The following is a 20,496-nucleotide window of genomic DNA, read 5'->3' as shown; positions in this document are numbered from 1 at the left end:
GAGAATTTCTAGATAAAAACTGGAATAAATCACACCTTTGATTTACCTATTTGAAGATCCGTATGTTTGTAATTGCAATGGAATGCTATTTCCATCATCACAGCTATGTGGTCAGTAACACCACCTCCATGAACTTCGTTGACTTCCATTCCATAAAATTATGGCACTATTAAATAATGTCCGTTCAAATTCTAACTATGTCTTTAAGGCTTGACTGGGTGAGGAGGTGTGAGTTTGGGAGGTGACAAATGAGCCCCAAGTACAAGGTTTCAATTACCTGTATTATCTACAAGATGCATTGCAGCAACTCATCAAGCCTCCTTGAGGCTTCCAAACCCATGACCATTCCCATTAAGAACAAGGGCAGCAGACACATGGGAGCACTACTACCTTCAAGCTCTCCTCCAAGTCACTCACCATCCTAACTTGGAACCATGTCATTGCCTCTTCACTGCCCTGGGTCAAAAACCTAAAACTCCCTCCCGAACAGCACTGCATCAGATAGACTGCAGCAGTTCAAGAAGGCAAATCACCATTATCCTCTTAACAGACATCTCTCAAATTTAAAAAGTGAGAATAAATGTATTTGACCTGACTCTATTTCACAAACTAAGATTTCACTGGCCACTAATCATGCAATAGGGGGGGAATTGAATTGAAACTTGCAGAATACTGAATAGCCTGGACAGAGTTCATGTTGGGAAGATGTTTCCATTGGTAAGAGAGACTAGGACCCAAGGGCACTACTTTAGAGTAAAGGAAGACCCTTTATAACAGAAATTTCTTCACCCAGGGAGTGGTGAATCTCTGCAATTCACTGCCACAGAAAGTTGTGGAGGCCAGGTCACTGAATTTATTTAAGATGGAGATGAATAGATTCTCAAGTATCAAGAGGTTCAAGGATTACAGGAAGAAAGCAGGAGATTAGGGTTGAGAAACTTATCAGCCACGATTGAATGGCAGGGCTGACTCGGTGGGCTGAATGGCCTAATTTCTGCTCCTATGTCTTATGGTCTTAGGGTCTAATACTAGCTCTAAAAATAGACCGCCAGCATTTGAAACATTCACAAAGTAAATACTACCATTCTAAGTGGTAAACGGCATGCTAACTCAAGAGGTTTTTAACTCAACAAAAGGATGCACATGTACGCTTAGACTACAAAGTGTTAAACAACAATCTACTTTGAGGGTCTCTTATTTCCACTGCTTTTACCCAACTGCAGATTCCACAGTAGACACATAGGCCACTGAACTAACAGTCACCGAACGGTGAGATGGTTAAAGTTTGCTTCTGTCAGTTTCAATAAATACACAATGTATTACAAGGCCTTCCCAGCAAGCACAGTCAATATTTGGCAAACAGAATGCTTGCAAAAGCATTGGACCCTGCTGTGGTGAAGTTCTGAACAAGGTGAGATCTTCTCACAACACAGAGACAAGAGCTAGATCGAGTACCGCTTAATTTTAAACACTCATGACTCCATGGAATTTTTGACCAACCTGCGATCCATTTTTTATTGGAACATTTGTGACTAAAAACAATTTAAATCGATAACTGAAGGCTGTTGCCTTATGACTATGACCCTAAATACACTAGCTGTGGTACTAGAAACCTAGCCCAGAAAGCAAAGCACCAATCTCGTGCTGCGTTTATTTTGTGATTATTATAATAACTTAAAGACAGCTTTAAATAATCACCAGCCTGGTGGAATGCATGTCACTTGCTGTCCGCAGACAAAATAGGCAATCCCACAGTAAGTTCAATTCAGTTTACCAGATTCAATACTAAAATTCCCTTTTGAAGTGTTCTTTTTAATATTCACATGTTCCTTCATCCAGAATTGTGCTGTTAGAAGAGCTAATCCAATTATATATTTCACGCTCATCCTTTCTGGTACAAAATATAGCCAGATTGGGAATGTATGTGAAATATGTATTTAATTATTTAGCAAGTGAATGCAGAGTGATACTATCTGGAAAATATAGTGTGGGTCCTCAGAGATTATACACAAAGATATACAACGCATTGGTCAGGCTCCACTTCGAGCACTGTATTCAATTCTGCTCACTTTGTAATGTAGATATATCTTTCTTGTGACAAAGACTATGTCAATGTTAAAGGGAATGAGCTATGAGGAGCGATTAGAGAAAATCAAGTTATATTGTTTGTTAAGAAGGTACTTCAGTAATTAAAGGGGTTGGAATAAGACTTAAGCATGTACAATGTTCACAAGCACTGATCGGGGAGGGGGTTTAAAAAAAACAAAATATCAGTTCACACAAAGTTAGAAAAATAGAACCAAAGAATGTCAAATAAATTATTGAAAAACATAATGAGTCTAAAATTAGGAGTCAAAAATTGATAAAGGTGCTCAGAATGAAATTGTGAAGGCAAGACCATTAGGATGTGCAAAATACTGCTGGATATAATACAAAACAGTATTATGTTGAACTACTGTAAGGATGAGCTTTGATAGGCTGAATAGTTTTCTTCTTATTTTTAATTTTCATTATTTACAGACCAAGATTTCCTCCATGACAAGTTCATTTCCTTCCTCTCATTATTTGGTTTTATTCTGTTTGGCTTTTATGCTGGTGTGGGTAAAACTTTCTTCGAGATTTCTCCCACTGGCTTCTTGACAACCAGCTGCAATCCTTGTCACCACACTGAATCAAGCCAATCCTATATGATTCGGAAAAGAAATTTGCAGGCTTGCAATTTTTTAAAAAACTACTCTGCAAACTCTACAATCTAAATAAAAAATTAACTCTGTTGCGCTACATTGCAAGTTGCAGCTAACCTGGAGAAGAATCTCAAATCTACAATGTCAGGCACATATCATAGTGGAAATTTTAATTTTGAATGAGGCAATATGTCTTTATTTCCTGTGTTTCTTGTCTGCTTTGGGTCTCTGCCCAACTCCCCCCACCTCCCAACACCAACCATCAACACCAAACGCTGCCCCCCCACCCCCGCCACCTCAACCAATCCACTCCCAACTGTACACCCCCATCTAAATTATTCCATGCTTGCAGCCAACGTCAGTGGTAATCCGTGCCCTACAGCAGCTTCTGGAAGACTTTTGCTTTGCTACTCCAACACATTGTGGTGAAAAGACCAGGCTTATTCTCAGCACCTCCACACAGTGATGCATCTAATCGAGAGCTGGACAGAACAGAGGAAATTGAATCAGTAACCTCCACTGATTGTAATCCAAAGTACTTTGCTAATCTCTGGTTAAATGTTTAAAATCTTTTCAGTGGGGCAGTAACCCTTTACTGGATACTATTTACAATGCCACTCTCCCCAAAAAAAGCAGAAGTAAAACATTTAACATTATAGACACCATAGGAGTTTCAATTCAATTTGTAATTGTAAAATGGTCATATTGAATCTGTATTACCTTTACCTCCTTTACGCCACACTAGAATAATCTGGCTAGAGACAAAAGTCAGTCAGTGCATTACTGACTCCTAATACTAAGAAAAACCGGAAGCAGATTTACAAATAAAAACGCCTATTTTAAATTAAATTGTCAGCATTATGTTCCAATTTCCCAGTCTGCTATTGAAATAAAGGAATTTCAAATAGAAAGCTGCATATGTGTTTTAATTTTCAAGATATTGGTCGCAGTCCAACAGAATCTACTTTCAACAAATAACAGAAATTGCTGACCAGGCAGATAAATAAAATGTTGAAATACAGCTCAAATAATGCTTTGAACCGTCCTGGAATATCAAGGACTAATACAAGTCAAACTAAATACTTTATTAAAGTTAGAGCTGATTTTGATTTTGAATCTGGGTTTTGTCTCCTCAAAGCCTCAGCTTCTCAAAGCTGCTGAACATAAAACTAGGCCCATTTTACTCTGCAGCTTGAGTCAACAGTATCTGCTGAAGGCAGCCTGTAGACACTTGCGAGACTGACATTTGCACTTTGTGAACTCCTTCCCCTAACCCTTCCTTTCAGAAAACTGCTTTGACTTCCAATGAAAAACTACTTCTCATTATGTTAAATAGATGCTAACCCTGTCCTCCTGAGAGAGGAAAAAAAAGGCCGCTGCAGATGTTTAAAGCTCTCTCAGCCCATCCTCAGTAGAACAATTACATCAATTTGCATTCCAGTTGAAGCTGGATTAGTAGTGGAATGCCTTTTCCAACTCTGTGCGGGTGAAAAAAGGAGGGGGGGTGGTTGAAAGAGATTTTCTTTCTCTGCTTCATTCCTAAATCTGAGACGCTACACTTTCATGAAACAATTGCCTATTGGAAACAATTTTCCAGTGCACTAAATACTTATCAAAGTTAAAAGGAGAAAACATTTCTAAAAAGCTAAGTGGACGTCAGGATCATGGTGCATTACCAAAGGAGCGACTCCTGTTGCTTTGATCCTTTCTGTTGCTACAGAAACAGACTCGCTCCTTTTTTTGTTAATCAAAACCAAATTATTTAGGAATGCGGCAAGACAGGTTGGAGTATTGGACTTTTGTCTTCATAGATTTGGGGAAAAACGTATGGGAGAAAAGAAAAAAATTAAACAAAGATTGTCTTCTGGACATGAAATGATAATGAGGCAAAAGAATCAAAAACATACTTTTTGCATTTAACTATCTGAATGTCCAAAGAATATATATGTATAAAACAAAGCAGCAGGACTGAACAATATGCAACTCTATTCAAACGCTGTATGGCCTTCATTTTAAAGGCTACATTTGAGTAACATGAAGTCAAACCCCTACAAAACCCATAACTACTCCTGATAACTCAGCTGGTTATGCTAACTCAATGTAGTCAAACTCTGTGATAGTTTCACTGGATGAATGTCATTGAGTAAAAGTAAAGTAGATACACACACAAAATATAATAAAGTAGATGAAGTAATAACTTTTGATGTTGGAGGATTCTACAAGCTTCTACTTATTTAACTTATTTTACTTATTATGGAATATTGCAGTTCGGGTCTCCTTCCTATCTGAAGAATATGGTGAAACTTGAAAGGGTTCAGAAATGATTTACAAGGATGTTTCCAGAGTTGGAGGATTTGAGCTACAGGGAGAGGCTGACCAGGTTGAGGATGTTTTCCCCGAGAGTGTCAGAGGCTGAGGGGTGACCTTATAGAGGTTTAAAAAATCATGAGGTGTGGTTGGGGGAATCCAGAACTAGAGGGCCTGGGTTTAGGGTGAAGGGAGAAAGATTTAAAAGGAACTTATGGGGCATTTTTTTCATGTAAAGGGTGGTGCATGTATGGAATGAGCTGCCAGATGAAGAGATGGAGGCTAGTACAATTGCAACATTTAAAAGGCATCTGGATGGGGACATGAATAAGAAGAGTTTAGAGGGATATGAGCCAAGTGCTGGCAAATGAGACTGGATTAGGTTAGAATATCTGGTCGGCATGGATGAGTTTGACCAAAGGTCTGTTTTCGTGCTGTACTTATCTGTGACTCTGTAACTATATTTTGCTTAATATATGGAGTATTGTATTTACTTAACAACGAAGGCCCTAGTGGTATTAATCACTAGATTTTTAATGCATATTACGACTCTAATGATGATCATGAAATGATTGTTAGGAAATCCCATGTGGTTTACCAATGTCCAGGCTATCCTCACCTGGTCTGGCCTACATGTGACTCCAGACCCACAGCATGTGGGTTGATTCTTAATGGCCCTCTCAGCAAAAATGCTGGCCCATCCAGCAATGCCTACATCCTATGAAAAAAATTTTAAAAAAGAGTTGCAGCACAATATATTTGTGCACCTTGTGCTACAAAGGCCTCCCACCTTAGAGACAGAAGGGGAACGGTGTGGTTATTCACTTTCTGTCTCCAATGCTATACATCCAGATAACCTTTAATCTGACCCTTGAGAAACACCTTAAGGTATAAAAGTCCCAACGTAGGAAATCCTACTGATTAAGAAAATGGCTTTGAGCCATTTTGCAAATAGGCAAGCTCTCTCAAATGGCTATATGAATGGTAGGTTTTATTTTGGACAAGATAACTTTGAAAAGACCAACCATTATACTTTAGCAATATTAGCTTAACTATTAGTCCACTGTTTTACTAAAATTCTAATAGACCATCCTTGTTCCATGATATTATCCTGACTTTCTATACTTCTCAGCACATGTTTGATTGCTTTATTGTAGGCAAAGGAATTGGCACAAAGACAAACAGTTACTGTGTGTTCAGTGGCTAAACTTCCTTCAAGCAAGCCACAGAACAACTAAAGTTTAAAAACAAATTTAAAAGTCTCGACAGATCAAAATTTTAAAAATTCAGAAAACAGAGCTGATACTCATCTTCTAATTTTTTAGAAACAATATATTAAAATTGCCAACTTTCTGATTCTCAAAACTACACTAGTAATAGCGCTTCCCTCAATAGTTCAAAGAAAGAGCTTCACAAGTTGACACCTCCCTTTTGCAGAACATGCTATGTGATGGTTTCTAGGTTATATTCATCCTAATATTCCAACAAGTTTTAGGTGAATAGAGTCATCCAGTACGGAAACAGATCCTTCAATCCAACTCGCCTGTCCTGTCCAATCTTCCCGAACTCAACTAGTCCACTTACCTGTATTTGGCCCATATCCCTCTAAACCTTTCCTGCTCATGTACTTATTCAAATTTTGTTTAAATGTTGTAACTATAGCTGGATCTATCATTTCCTCTGGCAGTTCATTCACATACAAACCATTCCCTGTATGAAAAAGTTACCCCTCAGGTCCTTTTTAAATGTACTTATTATCACTAGGCCTCAGCAAACAAGATATAGCTGCAGCATAGAATTTAACGCTCATTTGAGACAGCATCTTCAAGTTAGATTTGTTCACTCTAACATTGTAAACATGGTTACAGGCAAATTAACACAATCACTGGAATGAAACACTAACGATGTGATCATACTGCTGTGTGATCCAATCCTTATAGGAACAACTCTTGTCTGTTGGACACAAGTTAAAAAGTAGTTTACTAATAGTTCATACAGATCACAAGGTTTTCTTTAAATTTCCAATACATTACCAAGGACTGAAAGTACTTCGCAGGAAGATGCCCTGTCCATGTGTTAAGGCACTCCTGTACATGTAATTAATCAAGTCACTTTCATGTACAAACATATATGCCTTATTTTGACATTTCTTGGTTGTTTCTATTGCAGTTCAAGCTTTATTTCTATGTAAAATATAATCTTGATCCTGGGATGAGATCAGCAGCCACGTGCTGCTCGACAAAAGAGGGTGAATGAGTTAACAGGCACATTTGTAAATTGATAACCTGTTTAGGTATAAAATGGGCAGTTTGGCACAATAGCATATGAAAATGGTATCAGGGCACAACCAAAGTTACGCCTGTCTGAATGAGACAGCGTAGAACCACAGTCAAATTGAATTAGAGGAAGAGAGAGCTTCATTCTGGATGGAACGTGCAAATGGGACACACAGTGACACACCACTCTATGTGTGCTCCTGCATGTTTGTGTTTGGTGATTTGCCAACAATTTTAAAATTTAAGCCATTTCACGGATTAAAACTATTTCACATGCATTCTGCACAAAATGTAAATGAACACAAAGGGACGATCAAGCAATTTAATGATTTTTTACATTTTGTTTACTTGCCAAAGCCCCAACCTCCCTCCTAGGTGGAACAGAGTAGGCAAAAACAAAAGGGCTTTTCTTTGTCATTAACACACTGTTCTCCACTGTCTATTCAGGTCTTGCCTATGAGAGGGTAAAACTTTCCTTAAAACAAACACTGTTCTGCTAACACCTGCACCATTTGCACCTTTGATACAAATAAACAAAATTATTTCATATAGATCTAAACCAAAAGAACATTGTGATTAAGGATTAACACATGAGAAACAAAATGTAATTAGGTTGATCTTGATGAAATACTAGAGGAGGAAAGCAGAAGTTGTCTCAAATGTATGGCAAATAGCATTCAGTTTATGGTGGCATTTTCACTTTATTTACATTGACAAGTAGAATACAGAAAGTAAATATTTTGCCAAGCAAGTTAAAAATTGACAATTCTAAAGCAATTTTTAAAAAAAATTCTTTTACAAGCTCCATGGTGAAGTCAGAGAACTGTACTTATCCACAAATATAATTTGATTTGATTTGATTCATTATGGTCACATGTACCTGGGTACACTGAAGATTTTGTTTGCATGCAGTGCAGGTAGATCATACCATACAGAGGGTAATAGAACAGAGTGAAGAATACAATACTTACAGCTGCACAGAAGGTGCACAAACAGCAAGAACAACATTAAATTTAAAATTTGAGACATCAATTTAGAAGTCTCATAATGGCAGGAAAGGAGCTGTTCATGAATCTGGTGGTACATGTGTTTAAGGTTTTTTTATTGGTAAGATATTTAGTTATAAGGAAAATCATGTAACAAATATAATTTTAAAGGTCAACATGTATTCCTAATTTACTAAGTACCAGTAAAGTTATATATAGTTAAGTATATGTGGGTGATCAGTTTGTACGATGCGCAAGCAATCTGAATAGGCTGAGGCTACACATATATATGTGCAAAGCAATAAGGAATTCAAATATTGGGACTCATCCCCTTCGTGTCTATTGTACTGTATGTATGCAAACCACCATTTAAACAAAATAAAACAAAGAATTACGGATTCTAAAGATTTGATAACAAACAAACAGATACTGCTGGAGAAACTCAGCAGGTCTGGTAGCATCTGTGCAGCAAAAATAGAGTAAACATTTAGAATATTCTGTAAAAGGGTTACTGGACTCAAAGCATTAACACTGTTTGCTCTCCACAGATGCTGCCAGACTTGCTGAGTTTCTCCAGCAATTTCTGTTTTTGTTTGTTCCACTGTTTACCTTAATTTCCAAAATGCTAAATAGCTGATGTCATTTCAGTTGGTTCTACGGCTGTCTGTTATAAAAACAAAGCATGGGAAATAAAAGTTGGATGATAGTGTGGGCACGAGACAGCAATAGCAGTCTATACAAAATTTGCTGAATAAAGCCCATTCTATAAACATACAATTTACCAGATACTGTGTATTTTGCCAAGTGCACTTTATAACAACAAACCTCACAAAATTGTTTCAGGAAGTCAAGCCACCATCACTGCGGATGTTCACTATACTTCAGTTGTGAGCTCTGGGTCGATTTTTGTAACAAAACGTGGGATGTATTGATCCTGTTTTGAATTTGTTCCAGATACCCGCACTCCCTTCGTTCATCTAACCAACTGTACCTTTTAATTTAATATATAACATGGCACAAAAAGAAAAGTTTAAGCTTAATACAATTAAGGAACGCTAGCTTTCAGAGTGGTCCTCCTTCATCAGGTGGCTGTTGATGAAGGAGCAGTGCTCTGAAAGCTAGTGCTTCCAAAGAAACCTGTTGGACTATAACCTGGTGTTGTGCAATTTTTAACTTTGTCCACCCCAGTCCAACACGGGGATCTCCAAATCATGACAACAATCAAGGAAGATATATACAAATAGGTAGAAAAAAATTGTAAAAAAAAAGTACCCATGTACAAGTATATATGTGGTTGGGACATCTCAAGAGCAAGCACTTATTGCCCATTCTTAGTTACCCTTGAACTGGGTGGCTTGCTTGGGCATTTCAATGGACAATTAAGTGTAAACTACATTTCTGTTGGTGTATATTTACACAAAAGCCAGACCAGGGAAGTACAACAGATTTCTTCTTGAAAGAACATGAGTGAACCACTTTACTTTTTACAATAATCAATAACAGTTTCATGATCATCATTAGACTTTCAATTCCAGATTTTTACTGCATTCAAATGCAACCATCTATACTGGTGTTTTCACTCAAGAGATGTGGACATTGCTGGCTGGCCAGCATTTTATTACCCATTTCTAGTTGCCCTTCAGAAGGTAGTGAGCTGCCTCCTTAAACCACTGTAGTCCACATGCTGTAGATTGACCCACAACGCCCTGAGGGAGGCAATTCCAAACTAGGTTCAAACTAAGGATTCAAACTAGGATCCACTTAACACTTTCTATGTTTCTGGAAATACTAGTCCAGGGACAATATCACTGTAGTATTGCCTCCCTCATTATGTCCAAATTTATAGCCAAAGTCAATGACAACAGCATTAAGCAAAAACCTAGATTAGTACTTTAACTAATCAGAATCATAGAGTTATACAGAATGGAAACAGACCCATCTGTTCAACTCATGGAACTCTAAACACTTTTCCATAGTGCAAATATGCACTGCTTGTGGCACAGGCACCAATGTAAATTGTGACAAAAAAAGTATGTTTAATTCTTTGTTTAAAACCTGCACTGGCAACATTTGTTGTGTATTGAGCTTTCAGAATGTACAAGCAATCAGGCACCAACCAGCTACAGGAATCTTCTAACCACAGCACAGAGAAAGAAAAAGGCACACAATTCCACTTAAGAGAAGTGCAAACTTTATAAACTGGACTCTTTACTCAGATTACAACTCACTTCTCAAAAACGAAAAAAAGGGAAAGAACTGACAGGAACTTCTGAGCAAAAACCTAGGCACAGTCAGGCCAGGAAGATACCCAGGGATCAACAGAATTGGCTGCTTTGTAGCTTTGAAACTATTAAAAGAGATGGATTTGTTGAAATCCTGGAAAATATCACAAAACCCTTCCTTCAAAATGGCATAATTTGAACACTTGCATTTTTTAAGAAGAATACTCAGAACATAACAATAATTCAATCATTATGTGCATAGTTGCCTAAACAGTTAAACTTCATTTCATTTCAGAATCCTCAATCTTGTTTTGTGTGCAGCCTTACATCAATAAATGTTAGTTTAGCGCATTTTCAGAAAAAAAAACTAAATCTCAAACTAAAAACTAAATGCTTTGAATCTTGAGGCTAACCAGACAAATTGTCCAAATATAAAGCACACACAACTATAAAGTATCAGTGAAACATCCAAGTCTCCAGATTTTCAAAACACAACTAATAATTCCAAATTGGGTTCCCCCAATAGAGAGAATAAAATTTTAAAATATGAACAAAATGTACCCAGAAGTGTGGGAGGAACCAGCCCTTCTTGTATCTGAGGTACAAATATGCTCAGCTCACTAACTTGGCAGCATAACAATAGCCCGATGTAATTAAACCAGCTATCAGTTGTTAACATTTGCATATAAATGCATGCACAAATCACTGTAAAACAAGCCACAGCAAGTTAGTCTATTAGCATACGCAAATGCACCCCGCACAGCCCTGTAGGTAGGTCACAGCATCGCTCAGTTTGAGTGAGTGAGCCGACAAGCTTCACACAGGGTCAAAGCTCCATCTGTCAGGAACTTGAAATACAAATATTAATGTTCTGCCTGGAAACTGGCGCAGGCCACGACTGGTTCCTCATGCAAAATTTAAAAAAGTTTTTTTCACCTATCAAGTAACATCATGCTTGAAATAAAATGTGAAACAATCTTAAGGCACCCATTCTTCTTCACACTAGGTGTCTGTAAACGTATTGATGCTCCAACTGAGTAGAATGCCACGCCACCCAATAACAAGATGGCTTTGAGGGAGAGTACGAGTGACTCGCGAGAGTTCTCACATTGTGTTTTCTATCACTGATTTCAGACACTATTGAGCTTCCTCCAAAAATGGGAGACTTCGTTGATTTGTGGATGCGTCCAGTCTCGAGGGAGGCAAAATTAACCTTTACCTTGCGTTGGAAAATGATAAAATAAAATGCAGAAACGCAACAAACTTCTGAGCATAATGCAACAAAATTGACAATACAGAATGTGCAGTGATCACTGTTAAACAGGGGATACAAAGTAATTTCGCAAAGTACTTTGTTCTTCGAAAGATTAAGATTCAGAGGCGGGGCACACTAGATTTAATTAGCACGCTCGCATCCACTGGTTAGGTTCTAAATCTTGCGTGGAAATCAGGAAAAGTTTCAGTGTAGGGAATTTACCTTACTCCTTACACTGACGGACAAGGTGACCCATATGTAACATCCTCGTAGCAGAAGAAAACGTCAACTCGTTTTTCTTTCCAAGAATTGTGCCAGTCCTGCTGTGTTTCTCCGGCACACTCTGGTTTGGTCTCAGAATTCCAGCATCTGCAGTTCTTTGGGTATGTTTTTAATGTCCATTTTGTGGGATTTTGTCTCAGTTGTTCTAAAGTTGTTTCTGCCCTCTAGCCTTGACCTCTCTCACCACTTCAACCCTCCATGGCTCATGGCCCCAATGCTTAATTCAACAACCATACCATCCTGTACCCACGGCGGTAAATCTCAGGAACCATACACATTTTGTTTTAAATAAATCACGTTTAATAGTCTAATACAGCTCTAACGCTGATAGTAAAAGAAAAACAACATATTAAACGTGATTCACTGGTTATAAAAACAAATTGGTTTGAGTAATCACATCAAAGACAGCCAATCCTTTGATAGTCTCTTTAATCTGCCAATCACATTGTCAATTTTAAAAAAACCCTGAGTTAATTTTTGCTTCTGAAACTCAAACTAAAAAAATTCCAGGTGCTGAAATCCAAAGTAGACAGGCAGGAGACTGGAAGAACACAGCATCAGGTGCAGAAGTCGACATTTCAGGTATCCATTTGGGGTATTCTGACACTCAGCCAAGCATTTGTAATGTGGTAATGACAATTCTTGGAGAAGTGTCAATAAAGAACTTGATCAACTGCAGGACAAGGTGCTAATTCTTTTTCTGTCTAAACCCAGGCATTCAAAGCATTCCAGCAGAGAGAGTTTTAAAAAACTCTCAGAAGAGATGTGACTTTTTTTATAAGTTTGAAAAACAGGACATTTAAAATAAACTTTAAATCGTTACATTTAACAAGAACTTATTCACCCTTCAGAATTGTTTACATCTACTTTTTCAATCTGTGTCTCCCAAATGATGGGTGGGAATGGATGCAAAAATCCCACCCCATTTCCAATCGATCCAGTTTTCATTGGCAGAGTTAAGGGGTGTGGCATAATTCAAACAGGAAATCCAACATAGCCAGGGATTTTGAATCTACTATTGAACACAAATAGATCTGATTTTGGCTGTGTCTCCCACCATGTGGGAATCACAGCCAAAATCAGATCTATTTGTGTTCAACAATAGGTTCAAAATTCCTGGTTGTGTGGGATTTCCCTCCTGTTTGAATTATGCCACACCCCTTAACCCTACCAATGAAAACTGATTCTATTGGAATTGGGGTGGGATTTTTGCATCCATTCCCACCCATCATTTCGAAATGTTCTGTGTATTCCTAAATCTGTGAAAATCGGGCTCATCATTTCAACTTACTTACAATAAATAGTTCAGCTTCAGGGGTGGCATGGTGGCTCAGTGGTTAGCACTGCTGCCTCACAGCATCAGGGTCCCAAGTTCAATTCCAGTCTCGGGCAACTGTCTGTGTGGAGTTTGCATGTTTTCCCTGTGTCTGCGTGGGTTTCCTCCAGGTGCTCCGGTTTCCACCCACAGTCCAAAAGATGTGCAGGTTAAGTAAATTGGCCATGTTAAGTTGCCCATAGTGTTAAGTGCATTAGTCAGAGGGAAGTGGGTCTGGTTGGGTTACTCTTCGGAGGGTCGGTGTGGACTGGTTGGGCTGAAGGGCCTGTTTCCACACTGTAGGGAATCTAATCTAATTTAATTTAAGCGTACATTATGTGGATGCTAAATTATACCCATTAGGTTTACCTCGATATATATGGAATATATAATTGATAATGGCCACATATATAAAACATCTACATACACATATCTGTAATATTTATATCATTGGTTTGAAGTTGTCCGTTTGTAATGTGTGTGTGCCTTGTAAATGAAAGCTTTTAAGTGTGCAAAAGTTAAGCTCCAGTTCTATTTTTCATCATCTGACTATGTGGAACAGAACACAGGACTTCTGATTATCTCTCAGTTTACTTCATCTTCTTTCCCACACATCTTTCCATTTTCACCCAGTCAACAGAAACCTAATATGAATCAGAAAAACTCATGTGTAGAGGTCCACGGTTGATGTAAAAGATTCAGGCTTCATGAACTCACCATATAGCTAGAGGTACAATGCATGCACAAATAACCAAGTAGGCCTAGAGCTTCTAACTCAGCAATAGAAATGTACCTTTTTTAAAATCCATTAGTCAAGCCTGTGTTATAAAATATGCAGGTACACAATGCAATTCTATAGCTGACTGAGTTGAATCTTCCTCCTGCCATAACTGGTTCAGACACATTTTACCTCAACTGAGCAACCCAAGTTATTGATTAAGTGCAATTAGATTTTTCAATTTCTCAAATAACAAACAATTCAAATTGTTATCAACTATGCATTTTTGTCTGGGTTCCTTAGCATTCCAAATCTTGTACTTCTGAATTCCATTTTTTTTCAGAGAGAACAGTCGGGGACGATGTTGTAAATCAGTAAAAGGCAACAAAATGTGGGGATGAGGTGGAGAAGAGCCAAATTCAAAGAGGGGTTGTGAGAACAAATAATGAGGGGGATTGCAAAAGGCCAGAGGAAAAGTGGAAGAAAAAAAGTGATCAGTTTCTAATGGGTAACTGCATCACTTCTACTTCCAAGACATTTTAATAACTTAAAAACGTTGAACAAATATCTATGCTTTGTCTAAAAAAGGATGATACAGAACAAGCCAAATTTTAGTTTTATCAGAACCCAAGGGCACAATGTCATGATAGAGCACTCACTAATTATCTACACATCATAACTATTTAAAAGACAGACAGTAGATGAAATAAAGGCCCAATGTTTTGCATATGGCCAGTGCTAATATGGACAGGCCCTGATGATAGCTTTTTTTTAATATGGTCATTACAAGAACATTAAAGCTGTTTTAATATTGGTGCTGAATTAATTAGGATTTCAGGAGACTTGCATCATGAGTTGCATTCTGGTACTTACTATGCTAAATCCAACTTCTTTATCCTGACTAGACACTAGATCCATCTTTTTAAGTGTCTATGAATGTACTAGCTAGAATAGGTGAGTTGAATTCCTGGAATCTCAATTAAAAGTGCCAATATAAGAACAGCTTTTCAAATGAGCTAAAATTCAGTATTAATAACTCATAACGTGTTATCCAGGGAATAAGAACACAAATTAAAAGTGTCACCATTAAAACAATACCAATGCTACATAACGATGGATTTCAATTCTCAATATGTCAGAGTTAATTTGCAGGAGTGTTGGGAATATCATAGTGACACATGCCAGTCCACTTCAAGCACTCATCATATTTTATGCATTAGCATTTTATTATTGAACAGAAGAGCAACAAAAGATCAGAAATTCTATCCAGTATACTTAATTTTTGTTTGTTCATTATTTGTTTCTCTCCTTTTTCATCTCCTAGATCCCCTCCACATTCCAGAACTTCAGAGCTCAATGCAACAAGTTAAAAAACTACTATTAAAGGATGTCATCAATACCAGATATGAGAAAACAGACAACAGCTACCTGGGATAATCATATACCTTCCTTCCCCTATAGGGAGTGGCTGCCTCTGCTCAGTACCTCCCTGAAATAGCAAAGCTGTGATACAGAATTCACTCAGTAGAGAAACATGGTTCTTAACCACCACACAACTCCTGATACATGCCATTTCTAGTTTGGGTCATCAAGTACTTTTAAAAGAGGGAGAAAAACATATCTACACCAGCTTTCATTTCAGATCTTGGAATATATCAATGCACCACAGTTCAGTGCATTTCAAAGCAGAAGAAGTGAGAATAGTGCGAAGGAAACATAATCATGGCCAGAAAAGTAAAGAACTGGAACCTATAATAATGCTGCAAACTGGCCACATGAACACTAAAACCATGTTAAATGCGGGGAAAACAATGTCTAAGTATTGTCACAGGCCAGTCTGAAACTACATGGGTCCTTTGAGACTATGATGAATATTTCTGTACCAAGGTCAAAAATCAAGAACAGATTTAAGTGTTTATTTGGAAAACACTGAGTCCTGGGAAAGTTGGCTTGTCCATTATCTGTAAGCGCTTCACAGCATCTAGTATTAAACTGATATAAAAGTAATTTATGCAGCTGTTAAACAGAAAGCTACTTACGCAGTTTTCAAAAACTACAATATTAATTTGGTTAGCCAAGATTTAAAACAGAATCTTTTAATTCGGTATTTTTAAAATCTCATTTCTAAAAAAAAATTAGCTGAGCTCCAATTAACTTTCCAAAAGCTTTGTCATATCTGATACAAATATGGCAGAAACACTTCCAAAGTGTTGGTCAAGTTACTTCCTTCCTCTCTATATGGCAGTTACATTTTTAAATGCAAATCAAACTGAAAACAATCCTTGTTTGAACTAGCCTCTGTTCTCAGCCAGTACCTGGTTTGTTTTAGGTGTATGTGTACAGTTCAAAACCTGCTTAGCCTAGCTTCTTCCCCTATACGAGCTCAGTTACAGTCATGATCGATATTCCAGCAGAATGCCAGCCCTGCATCTGAGCAAATATAAGCTTCACACAAACTAAGGGCTGCTTCAGTTGTTCCCACCCATTCTTGGCCTACATTACTCATTCTTTCCCAGTACATTTCAAACAAAATAGGACTGTGGACAAGGCTTCAGTAATTTCAGCTCATCGTCCTCTACTGTTTCATTTCTGTTTAGCTCTTTAGGAGCTGACATGGAAAGGAGAGAAGAGTGATTTCACTCATCAACAAAGGATTAGTACTGCACTGCTTACCTTCTTCTCAGCTATATATGATGTGTTATTAAGTTTAACTATTCCTGATTTATTTTGGCAATATATTCATTAATTATTGTATATTCATACTACCTTACATAGATAAGAGAACAAAAAAGGTCTTCTATTTACAATAATGAGTACACTGTGATGTAGAGGATTTAGATTTGATAAATGGAAGGGAAGACTAAATAGAGAACATAATTCCACATCCCCTACAGCAACAACCATAGCTACAATACCAAACACAATTATTGTACCCAGCTTCGAAGCTTATGCAAATTTACACGAACATACATAATGTGCCAGCAAGCATTTCATTCAAAGGCCTGTGTTAAACAATGTTCAAGCGAAGGTTAATCTGAATCATTCTGCTTTGCTGCTCAATTCAGCTTGCCGTGCAAAGCCTGACATCTACAGTTCTGTCTGGCATCGTCAAGGACTGCATCATTTCCCACGTAGCCATTGAGCAAGCCTTCTCTTTGCAGCACAGGTATCTTAGTACACTCACGGTCCTTTATTCCTGGCTTTGGTAATTCGTTTACGCTTTTGACTCAATCAATCTACCATGTGTATACGACAACTTGCTTCTTTGACTCATCTAAGTACGGAGGAACTCCATTTCTCGCAATTGGATGCAGAATGGCCAAATAATTGGGAATCCTGATCAGTGGAGGTGCCCCATCTATTTACTATAATATGAGTGCTCAGTACATACAAGGCAGAATTGGGCTACCATTTACTACAAGTTTGGATAATAGTGAACTTACTGCATTACGTTTATTTGGAAGATTAAAAGTAAAACACATTTAATAATACTGTGCAACAGCAATGAAAAATTAATAAGAAAAGATTTTTTTGTTTTTATATTCAATAAGCAAATTAAAAACTCTAATTTATTGTAATTGCTATTGAAAGACAGAAATATTTAAGGTGTAGTCAATTAGAAATACTTTTAAACAGCAAATGCAAAAATATCACATTTGCTGTCCCAGAAATGCCTCAAGGCAGATTTTAAATTATTTTATTACAGTACTGAACATTTACTATAAACAATGTGCATTTAGGTTCCAATAGCACATGTTTAAATATAGCTTCAGTTTTGCCAAAAAAAAATTAAACCAAGCTGTTTCCGTAAAGATTTAATATTGACTGTTGCTTCACAGATTCTCACAATACAAAATATTCCACCAATGAGCCACTTATGGCTGTTTTCACTTGGTGTCCTTTTTTTTGGTGAGAGAAGGCACCAAGCGAAGAGTAACTGGCTCACTTCTGTCAAAAGACAAACAGCCTCTGAAGGCATTTAGGGTTTGCATCAGTTTCTGACACCACTGTGCTTTTCAAATACAAAATAGCAAGGAGCCCCTCCCCATACGCATACACAATCATTGTCAATTTAGAATTACAAGCAATGTATTGGTAAACACTATTGTTCTTAATGGCTGTAGACAATCTGTTTCTTTACTATGGTACACAATGCTGAGAACAGATGAAAGCCTAGCCTCACTTACAGTAGCCTTTAATTTGCGAGGGGCTCCAATTATCATTTAAAGACATAAATTAGAGGAGTAAAATGGTTACATCTCGCTACCAACACTGCGGGTCAACGGATGAAAAACAAAACATTTCCCTTCATTTTCCATTGGTTTCTCGACTAAGGTTGTCCACATATTTGCAAGTGAATTGTTCTATTGTGGATGAGTTTAGGGGTTTAATGGCTTTAGTGCATTAAAAAATGAGTCCACAAGCTGAATTAACATACAACAATACAGACACTGAACGGCCACTGATCTAATCGGCCAGTGCATACCCTAACACTAAATCACAGTCTGAGGAGACACCTAAATGACAAATGGAAACTATCAAGCTCGGGTAAAAAAACAGATCCTGTTCAGTTACAATTCGTCAATCATCTATGGGTATTAAAATGAATATAATTTATTTTAACAGCAAGTGTCAATAATTGCAAAACAGTGCCCTAATGAAGCAGCATTAACAGCAACTTGTCGTCTTTAATTTTTAATGTCATTTACTTTCAGGTTACATAATGAAAGAACAACTGAAAATGGATTGTATACTTCGTCTGGGTGGGAGTGCATCAATTTCATTTTGCGTTTTTTGTCTTGTTTATTAAGAATATTACCTGTATACATTGCCATCCCGTTTCTTATCATGTAAATGGATATACTTTACGGATCACTTACATTGGTTTGGAGATGCTTGTGAACAAACTGCACTTAAGCATGTGAGTCCAATTTCTAAATATTGTAGATCCAATTAAATACGCATCAAGCAAAAAAAAATCTAGCGTGCTGTATTGTCTGGGCCGACGATTCTCAATCTGGGACCTTCGCTAAGTATTACAGGGTTAGGGTTACTGATTTAAAAATAGGTCTGGCTAGGCATCTGCAACAGAGACCTGAATGCGGACGTGTGTGAGGGTGCAGAACCACAGACACACACACACACACACAAAATGCACTGCAATTAAAGTACAATATTACAGTCTGAAAAATATAAATAAATAATTGCTGATCACTACCTTGACACCTCCCCTTTGTGCTGCCCTCCCCACCACCTCCACCTCGCACCCCCACCCCCCCATCCTCCATTCCTCCCCTCCCCTGTCGTTAACTAGAATAACTGGTCCGGTGTGCGGTGCCTTGCACAGTCAAAACGCAATGAAATCGGATCCTCGGCGGGGACCATGTTTCTGGCAGAACTTCCGAGCGATGTGTCTCTGCGCAGGCAAACACCTGGCGGGAACAGGGGCGAACGGTCGGGCGGAGTGCTCGGCTCCTGACCCTGCTCGGCTCATCCCTCTTCCTCCAGCCCACTCCCCTCAGCCTCCAGTCGCCGCCGTGCACGCACCTCCCGGCCGTCCGCGCACGAACTCGGGCTGACCCGGCCGGGAGGGCAGTGGTGAGGAGAGGGGGGGGGGGGGGGTGGTGGTGGCGGGAATCAGAGACAGATCCCGTTCAAATCTCCAGCCTAATCACTCAAATACAACATTCAATTTCCAACAACAATCCGAGCTCGGCATCCACACGATCTACTGAGACCTCATATACGTATATTCTTTTTCAAAAAAAAAGACAATGTGGGGGAATCTCGTCGGATCTGCCGACTGAATAAACTTTGCGCTCTTCATTGATTTTTTTTTGTGTACAAAAAGTAATAAAAATCGCCTTCGGTCTGATATCAGATGCCCTGAAATGGTGTGTTCCTCGTACAAATGATCTCAATGACTGACTGATGTGTCCTCGTTCCCCATTGAGCCTCGATTATCTGTTCCATCTCATCTCGCATCTCCCCTCCACTTCACTTCTGCTCTCCTCTCAGTCCACTCCGTCTATTTATTTCTTATTTCTCTCTACCTTCCCGAGTCTCCGTTTCTTCAGCGAGTCCACCTCATGGTGTTTTTTTTTGTAATTATTGTTGTTGCAGCCCCCCCGACCCCTTTCCTCCCCTATCGCTCTCTGATGAAACCTGCCCCATGTCCCAGTCTCCCTGATGGGAGTCGATCCCATCTTTTTTTTCAGATATCTATATATATTTCGCTGCCTTATCTCGTCCCAAGCTCTCTTCTCTCCTGCTGCCCTCCCTGTTTTCCTGTCCTGGATCTGCCGACAATACACCACCTTAAGGTTGTTCTCCCCTTCATTTTCCCTTGTTTTCATCTTCTCCGTTTCGTCTAGCGCCCTTTGCCCTTTTTTCCTTCCTCCCTGCCGTTTTCACTTTCCCCTCCGTCCTTCTCTCTCTCCCACTCACGCTC

At 38.5% G+C, this 20,496-nt stretch overlaps 1 protein-coding gene across 4 annotated transcripts in view; it reads right to left on the bottom strand.

Annotated features, from left to right (window-relative positions):
* zfhx3b (zinc finger homeobox 3b) overlaps window positions 1–20,496 on the bottom strand; it is a 566,603-nt gene that overhangs the window by 481,354 nt on the left and 64,753 nt on the right. Inside the window, exon 1 of one of the 4 annotated variants that reach the window (XM_087995765.1) lies at window positions 18,926–19,146. The exons of the other annotated variants lie outside the window; for them this stretch is intronic. The gene's annotated coding sequence lies outside the window, so the exon portion shown is untranslated. Of the gene's footprint in view, window positions 1–18,925; window positions 19,147–20,496 lie in introns of those variants that run through there. 4 annotated transcript variants of the gene reach the window in all.

This window comes from Chiloscyllium plagiosum, unplaced genomic scaffold (genome assembly GCF_037043375.1).
Source record: "Chiloscyllium plagiosum isolate Xiang-an unplaced genomic scaffold, Cpla_swu_hap1 HiC_scaffold_17, whole genome shotgun sequence".
NCBI classification, from domain to species: domain Eukaryota; kingdom Metazoa; phylum Chordata; class Chondrichthyes; order Orectolobiformes; family Hemiscylliidae; genus Chiloscyllium; species Chiloscyllium plagiosum.
Note: the sequence above shows the minus strand (reverse complement) of the source record. Positions and strands in the feature narration are given on the sequence as shown.